The sequence below is a fragment of the Echinops telfairi genome, unplaced genomic scaffold (assembly GCF_000313985.2).
Source record: "Echinops telfairi isolate 266 unplaced genomic scaffold, ASM31398v2 ScPeMD7_1;HRSCAF=3_0, whole genome shotgun sequence".
Taxonomy (NCBI): domain Eukaryota; kingdom Metazoa; phylum Chordata; class Mammalia; order Afrosoricida; family Tenrecidae; genus Echinops; species Echinops telfairi.
In genome coordinates this window covers 65,216,716-65,225,371 of record NW_022103896.1, presented here as the reverse complement: position 1 = coordinate 65,225,371, position 8,656 = coordinate 65,216,716, and the positions used below count along the sequence as shown (strand labels likewise).

Genomic DNA, 8,656 nt, shown 5'->3' with positions numbered 1-8,656 from the left:
CTGCCCACTGATTTAATTCCTTAGGGGGCATTCACATTTAATCACTGAAAAAGTTCCTCATTCATTGTGGTCCTGCGACATTTAGGAGGGAACTGGACATAGGCTGTGAGTTGCCTATTTAAAAGTTCTCTTCCGATTTTATCAGTTATGATTTCCCTCCTGTACTTTACAAGGAAATGTAAAGCTGAAGTGGTTGACAAAGAAATATGTAAGAGCAGAATACTTTGCAATGATGACTATATCTCGGGGTTCTGTGATGAGAAAAATAATCACAATATGACTTTTAAAAGAAATGTTAGCACTTTGTAAATAATTAGGTAATTTTTTCCATCAAAGAACAAATTATTTCTGCGAGTGAGAGAATATTGATCTGAATGGATTACAAACTTAATGCACACAAAAGAATAAAGGGCATAGGAAATTGCAGCAGCAAAAGCAAATATAAAACACAAACAGAAAAGATAAAGTAGCAATGAGGCATAGACAAATCCATAACTACAGCTAGAGATTGAGCTTTCCTTTCTCAGTAATTTATGGAATAAAGTCACATAAAATCTGTTAGGCTATTGAAGTCTTCACACTAACTGTTAGCAACTAGGTTGGTCTAGTTAACCTTCACAGAGCACTACAGAGTCAACTCGATGGCCGTGAGTTCGAGTGTGACATCCAATAAAAGCAAAATGCATTTTTTTTTATCAAGTGAACACTAAATTGACCAAGACAGACTGTAATCTGGGCTATACCTCCAGACTCAATAAATTTACAAGGATTTAAGTAACATGGAATATGTGCACCCACAATGGAAATAAATTAGGAATTTGTAATAGCAATATCTCTGGACAATAATTTCTTCATATCTGTAACTGATAAACACATTTCTAAATAAATTGCAAGTCAAAGTAAGAAAAACAAGAAAAAAATTAGAAAGTATGATGAACTCAATGAAAATGAAGGCATAGCATATCTAATTTTGTGTGATGCTCCTAAAGCAGTATTTCAGGAGATATCGATGGCACCATAGCAGTAAGAAGAATGTCTGTATTAGTAAAGAAAAAAGACATCATATCTATAAGTTCAACTTCCATCATAAAAACGAGCAGAGAAACGAAAATACCTAGGAGAATGACAGCGAATGAAACTCAAAGCAAGCAGAAAACAACTAGAAAAGGGTGGTGAAGAAATCAATGAACAAGAGAACAGAAAGATAGTAGAGAGAATTAGCCAAACCAAAAACTGATTATAAGAAGTCAATGGAATGAATAAATTTTTAATTAGTGTGGCCAGGAACAGAGGAGTAAAGACCCAAATGACCAGTATCAGGATACAGAGTGGGGACATTACTGGGGAACTTATAAGATATAACTTATAAGATATAAACAAGAATGAGAAATGAATATTGTGAAAAATTATCAATAAATTTGACAAATGACAGGAAATAATATAATATTCTTCAACATTTTACTCACAAAATCACTGATAAAATTTTAATTAACCAAATTCAATAATTCATAATAATGATAACATACACATCTATGCATAGTTTAGCATAGATGCAAGCATAAGAATGCAAGATGGTTTAATATTGTAAAATCAATCAATCCTAATTACCAATTTGTTGAATCAAAAAAGAAAAATACTATAATTATTCCATTAGATTAAGGTATTTGACAAAGTCCCATAGCCAGCCCTGATTAAAAATTCTAAGTAAGGAACATCATCATCCTACTATACGTATTTATGAAAAAGTATAGGTAACATAATACTTAATGCCAAAAGACTGAATTCTTTCGTTCTGTGGTAGTCACCTAATCTGGTGTCAATTTAAGGATTGAGAATATAGGGGGGTGGAGTCTAGGCTATCAATCTGGAGATAACCAATGAGACCTTTGTGGGCATGGCCTTCTCCTGAGAATTCTGGGAAATCTGGTACTTCCTTCTTGGAGGCAGAAGACACCTCTCTCTCTCCGTTCACTCCCCTGAAGACTCTACTGACAAGGCTGGCTTCCTGCGAGGCATCCCTGAGGAGAAGCCCCATGGACTTGCCCTGATGCAGCGCTGGGTGCTGGAATGGCCATGTGAAGACCCCTGCCAGTGCTGAGATGCTTCTACCACCAAAGACTTTCTACCCACTGTGATCTTCTACATTCGGCATCATTGCATGTGTTTCATGAGTCTGAAGAGGGCTTTATAGATTGTTGTCAGACATATGGGCTAATATTGGACTTATGACCTTGGACTGGACTGGGTTGGGATGTTTTCTTAATGTAAAATTACCCTTTATATAAAACTCTCTCTTATATACATATGTGTGTCCATGGACTTGTTTCTCTAGTCCACCCAGACTGACACACATTCTTTACCCATAAGCTAAGAAACTAGTTTAGAATATCCACACTTACTGTGTGATTGAACATTGTATTAGAAACTCTAGCTAGTGCATACAGGCAAGTGGGAAAACAAATGGGGCATTGAGAACTCACTTCCATGGAGTCTGTTCCAACTCTGAGACCCTACAGGGCAGAGTACAATTGCTCTCGATGGCTTTAGAGACAGAGAATATTCATGGGAGCAGAAAAGCTCACGTTTCCCCAGTGGAGCAACTGGTGAGTTCAAACTGCTGAGCTGACTTTAGCAGCCCGACTTGTAGCCCACTACACCACCAGGGTTCCCAAGATAGAGAGAATGTGGTAAATCTCTGTTTATTTGCAGACAACATAGCATCTACAAAATAAATTCTATAAAATCCATCAAGTATATTAGAATTATTAAGTATGGAATAATTTCAAAAAACCCCTCAAAATCACTGTCATCAAATCAATTCAGACTCACAGACACCCTATAGAACAGGCTAGAACTGCCCCTCTGGGTTTCCAAGACGGTGATTCATTACAGAAGTAGAAAGCCTCATCTTTACACTTTGGAGCTGATTAGTGGTTTCAAACTGCTGACCTGGTGGTTAGCAGGCCAACCTGTTTGTGAAACAACAGTACTGTTTCTATTATTGGAAGCTTTCTGAATGGATGGCCTCAGGCCTATTGAAACTTCAGAAAGATTACTTAGTGAATAGATTATATGGAGATTGTACAAAATGCTATTAACTCCAGATAGTAAAAACATAAGCATGGTTATCTTACTATTCAAAATTAAAAACCTGATTTTGAATCTCCAAAAAGTGGCCGGTACACATAGCTATGCCCCCTTATATTTACAGCCATGTCAATATATAGTTCAACAGAAGCTTTGTTTTTGGTAAGAGTTACAAACATTTAAAGTAGTAGCTTTAATTGTCATTTTAAGAATATGATAGGCGACACATGTGCTTAAATTAAATAGATCTCATGCCAGGATTTCTGGCAAGATCAAAGATTACTCCTAATGTTTATAGCAATAAAAACAATTTTGTACATGAAAAGGCAATAAGAAGGGAAAATATAATCAATTTTAAATAATAAAAATAAACCAAATGCGAATCACAACAAGTTCCCAGTGATTTATATCACCATATGCATTTTGTGACAATGGCACATTCAGATGCAGAGCACTCTGGGACTCTACGCTGTAAAGAAATTGAGTCTTTATAATATTCATGGTTGTCTTCTTGGGAACAATCCACCTTCTTCGTTTCCCTCAGACAGGGAAAATTGTTCTGTGTGTACATAGCTTAAACTCCACCATTAAAGGTATTTGCAAAAGGACGATGCTTAAAAAAACAAAACCAAAACCAAACTAAAAACCCCCCAAAACCCAAAAACAAAACTCGTGGAAGTGGAGTCTTTCATTTGTTGTTACAACCAGCACAGGTTATTCAGTAAATACACCATGGAGGGTGGTGTATTTAAGCAAGTCTATTTAAGCAAGCTGACTAATCCCTGCCACAGTTTCACAAAGGAAAGCTATACAGTCTACGTTATAAGCCCTCACTGGGCAGCATCAAAAGGACATTTCTTTCTTGGCTTGCCTTGTGACCCTACCCCTTGGTGGTGTTCCAGATCTGGCGTTTGTTGTTTGGCTTCCTTTTCTCTGCAGGCTTTAACTTCCGAAACAACAGTGTTTCGTCTGCACTCATCATCGGACCAGCACCGTCCAATTCTCCACAACAATTGGGGGCAGAAAACAGAGGGACCCACTGTCTCATGGTAAAAAAATTATATTCATCTTCTACTGCCTGTTGGCCTCTTTAAATCTGATCCAAATCATGGTTATGGGGCAAATTTGCAACCATTTCTGCGCCAATGTGACGGGCACCTTTCTGTCAGTCCCACCCCAGCCCCAGGTATCTTCATTAGAGACAAACCACAGAAGATCACAGATCTGGTACATCTGCTGGGCGCACAATTCACCAAATTTGTCCCATAGATTGAAAATCTGTTGATAAAGGGAATCCTGGATGAATGATCCCTTCAGGACCAGTGGTGAGAGTGGTGCTACTGGGAGGGTGGAGGAGGGGTGGGGTGGAAAGGGGGAAACCAATGACAAGGATCTACATATAACCTCCTCCCTGGGGGACTGGCAACAGAAAAGTGAGTGAAGGGGGTCGTTGGACAGGGTAAGATAGGACAAAATAATAATAATTTATAAATGATCAAGGATTCATGAGGGAGGAGAGAGCAGGGAGGGAGGGGAAAAATGAGGAGCTGATACCAAGGGCTCAAGCAAAAAGCAATGTTTTGAGAATGATGAGGGCAACAAATGTACAAATGTGCTTGACACAATAGAGGGATGTATGGATTGTGATAAGAGTTGTATGAGCCCCAATAAAATGATTGAAAAAAAGAACAGCTGTTGATAAACCTCCATGACAGAAGAAACAGTTTCTTACCCATGATGATGACAATTGGGAAACAGTTAAAGCAGTCTGGAAACTAGGTCCAGAGTTTAATCATGTATCTTTTTTTAACAGGCACTGTAGCATCCATAAATTCATTTGGGGTTCCCTCTGAGAAAAGTTCTCAGAGTACTTGATTTATAGGCCAGTAAGAGGAAAATCACTTCCAGACTCTGCTTCCCCCAGTCTACTAGTCCACGAGAAACAGTTCATTGCTTTCTAGTGGGAAGCCGCAGTACTCAAAGAGTTGAATCAAATTGTAGTATTGCTCATGGATAGCATCACATATTTTAAGAGGCATGGTCTTTCAGGACTTCAAGCACAGGCCTCTGATTTCCAAGAATGTCCTGGAATTGGACATTTTTATCAGGCTTGAACTTTCTCACTTTCGTCAGCCATTGGATGATACTGTGACTGTTGAGTTTACCTATAACCACCATTGTGGTCCCAACCCTGGACTCCATGCTTTCTTCCCACGCCAAGAACATAGAGGCAGTGGTAGATGATGGGCAGTAGTCATGGTGGGTCCGTCATCCTGAATCTTGCTTCCTCCTTCTCTCCCCACTGGAACCACAAGAAGCTCTAAATTCAATTTTTTAAAATGGGCAGAAGATTTGGGTACTAGCCAAAGAAATCCTGATGACAAATAATCAAAGTACAACACTCAGCATCACATTCATTATACAACTCCAAACTCATTGCCACAAGTCGAGTCCAACCCATAGGACAGAGTAGAAATGACCGGGAACGTTTCCAAGTTCACCCTACCAGAGTAGAAAACCTCATCTTTCTACTGCGTAGTGCCTGGCGGTTTTGAACTCCTGACCTTGCAGTTAGTAGCAGAACGCTAATCATTATGCAACTAGGGTTCCTTTGTGGAAATGCAAAGTAAAAACACTAGGAGATACCACCACACTCCTATAATAAATGACTAATTTTAAAGAATGTTAGAGTGTGGAACAACAGAATTATGATATGCTGCTGATGGGAATCTAAAATGGTACTACTTTTGAAAACAGTGTGGTCATTTCTTCAAAATAAAGTTAAGTATGTTTATCATGTGACAAAGCTATTCCATTTATGTTCCGGTAAAGAGTTATCATTTTGGAAATTCATAGTGGCTTCTCTACCCTGTCCTATAGGGTCAACTATGGTTCAGAATGGACTTGATGGCAGTGAGCATATACATATATATTTGCATATGTACACATATATGCAAATTTTACCCTGATGGCAGTGAGCACATATATATTTGCATATGTACACATATATGCAAATTTTACCCTGTGGGTGCAGTTTAATGTTTGTCAACTAGAACTGATTAAAATGTTAAAAATCAATCAAGTTTATTCTGATGAATGCTAACTTTCTGTCATAACCTGACTGTGGTTACTCACAGATGATGTTTCAGTTTAGGGACATCACTTAAATTTACGATGTGCTTGCTGGCTTTTCAATCATCTCAAAAGGCCAACAGGAGACATATTCTGAGGTGTCTATTTCAGCACTTTTCATGACATGTTTATTGTCTATAGTTCCACCAATTTTATCTATGCTCACTCTCAAGTTAGAGAGCTAGGACTTTAAATGGGGGAGTTGGGGCATCCTATCTTGAGCAAGGAACTCCATTCTGAGGGAGAAGGTAGTGTAGCAGTCTGCTTCTATAAAGATGACAGGCTTGGATACCCTATGGAGAAGTTCCACTCTTTTCTGTAGGCTTGCTATTAGAATTGACTTTTAGCAATGGGCTAATTGAGCTGGGAGAACAGCTCTATTTGGGCACTTGGACACTCCACCTGGATTGATTGCCATTTGCTTTGATACTCACTACAGGTAATTAACATATTAAATGTGAAAAAAGCAACAATGCAATTGTAGGCATGAACTATGAGCAAAGGGGCAAAGAGGAGTTCTTCTAACTGTAACGAACATTCCCTAGTTTGGAAAATGAACCAGCCATCTCAATGACCTAATTACAACTTCCAGCTAAGTCTTCAAATTTATTTTAGCATGCTAAAGTATAATATGGGGCTTCAAAAATGGATTCGACAGATACCGGGAAACTACACAAACGTTTGGAAGCCCCCTCCTGCTTTAATATGCTTCAGGGTTTTTTGTCTTTTCATTCTCATGTGAATGGAGCAAAATAAGCAGGAATATTAATCTAAGATGCATCTATTAAAAATGAAATGTCTTGTTGTAGTTACTCTGAGAGTTTGATCACAAGGTCCAGGGCCACAGGTGGAGATTTTGGAAATAGGAGGAGGGCCAAAAGAGATTCGGTCTAGGCAGAAGGTTGGAAAGATCTGCGGGTGCAGCTGTGTGCTGTGTGGGGAGAATTGTCTTCATGAAGGACAAACAGCTGTTGGACTCAGACAGTGAAACCACTGAAAGGAGGGCAGACTGAGCTCACTATTGAGGAAAGAGGTCAGACTCCGGTTCCACGGGACGAGGCTCAGTTCAAAGGTGTCTCGGCATGGGTATTCTAGGAGATAAAAATCAGACGGATTTGACAAATATTGTATGAGACCGCTATCTTAAAGAGGAAAAACAACACCAAAACAGCACCAACAACACAAGACAGAAACTTCCATACCAAGGGAACAGACTTAGCAGACTGCGGAGATTACTTAAGGAGGGAAAAGGAGGGAAATGAAACAGTTGATGGGGGCGAGCGGGAGGGAGGGGGTGTTCTTGGGTGAAGGGGAAGATGGTAATCCACAAGAAAGAAAAGAGAAAGCAAAGGACTGGGTAGTGTAAGCTAACTCAGGGTTTGATAGGTAGTTTACATGGTTGAATACCAAACTGATGATGTAAAATGTGACCCCCACCAAATTCACAATAAAAATCTTGGTAAAATATTCAGATCATATGAAAATAAAAGATCTTGGAAAATTTCCACAGCCTTTAATACATTTTATTTATATGAGGATATGTAAACAAATACCGTTACAGAAATCACATAAACTTTTAATAAACAAAAATATCAAAATATGAAGCTTGATACATCTCCCATTTACATCTACAAATGTTTGAAGGCAATTTCCCATCTCTCTAAGCCTTCCTCAGATAGTTCTACACTTTGATTTATACCACTTCAAAATGGCAGCTTTGGCATCCTTAAGAGACTCAAATTATCTCAACGTTCTTTGAGTTCTGGGGACAAAAAGAATTATGAAAGGACATGATGAGGGCTGCAAGGAGAATGGGATTAGGATTTCCAACAAAATTCTCATAAATGACCACTGATACCTCCAAAGAATGAGAAGGTACAATTTTACTCCTCCCAGGGCAGTTTCAATTTTCTGATAACTTATTCATAAGCCCCTGTGATTGCTCTCTATCCTTATTGAAAATATATCAAAATTACCCGTTAGGAATCTAAAATCCGTTACCATAACCTTCTATGCTGACCTGTCTGCCTTGAGTTCATCTTCCAGCCGTCCATAAAGTGCTCTGTCCATTCAACACTGCTGTTCTGTGGGGAGCAGCATTCCGGTAGTCTTGTTGCAGGGCTTCAATGACTTTGGAACCTGTCCATTTGAGTTTTTCCAGAAGCTTTCACATTGGCCCTGACTTCAAAGTCCCTTTTCTCCATGGCTGCTTCCTTGGGAAGGCACCCTAATTAGATTAAGGTGAGTGTATGAAAGAGAGAAGTGGCCTGCAGCCATCCATCTACAGAGAGCAGAGAAACCATGAAACATATTTTGTTTGAAATAACCTCATGACTGTATGAAATAGAATATTAGTAATGATACTTTTTGACTTACCCATATATTGTAAGACTTTAAAAAGCTTGTGGAAAAATGGAATGAAAAGATGATGGAATAT

The 8,656-nt window shown here is 38.8% G+C and overlaps 1 pseudogene; it reads right to left on the bottom strand.

Annotated features, from left to right (window-relative positions):
• Nucleotides 1-2,910: 2,910 nt before the first annotated feature.
• Nucleotides 2,911-5,265, bottom strand: LOC115869534 (annotated as a pseudogene).
• Between the last annotated feature and the right edge of the window lie 3,391 nt (nucleotides 5,266-8,656).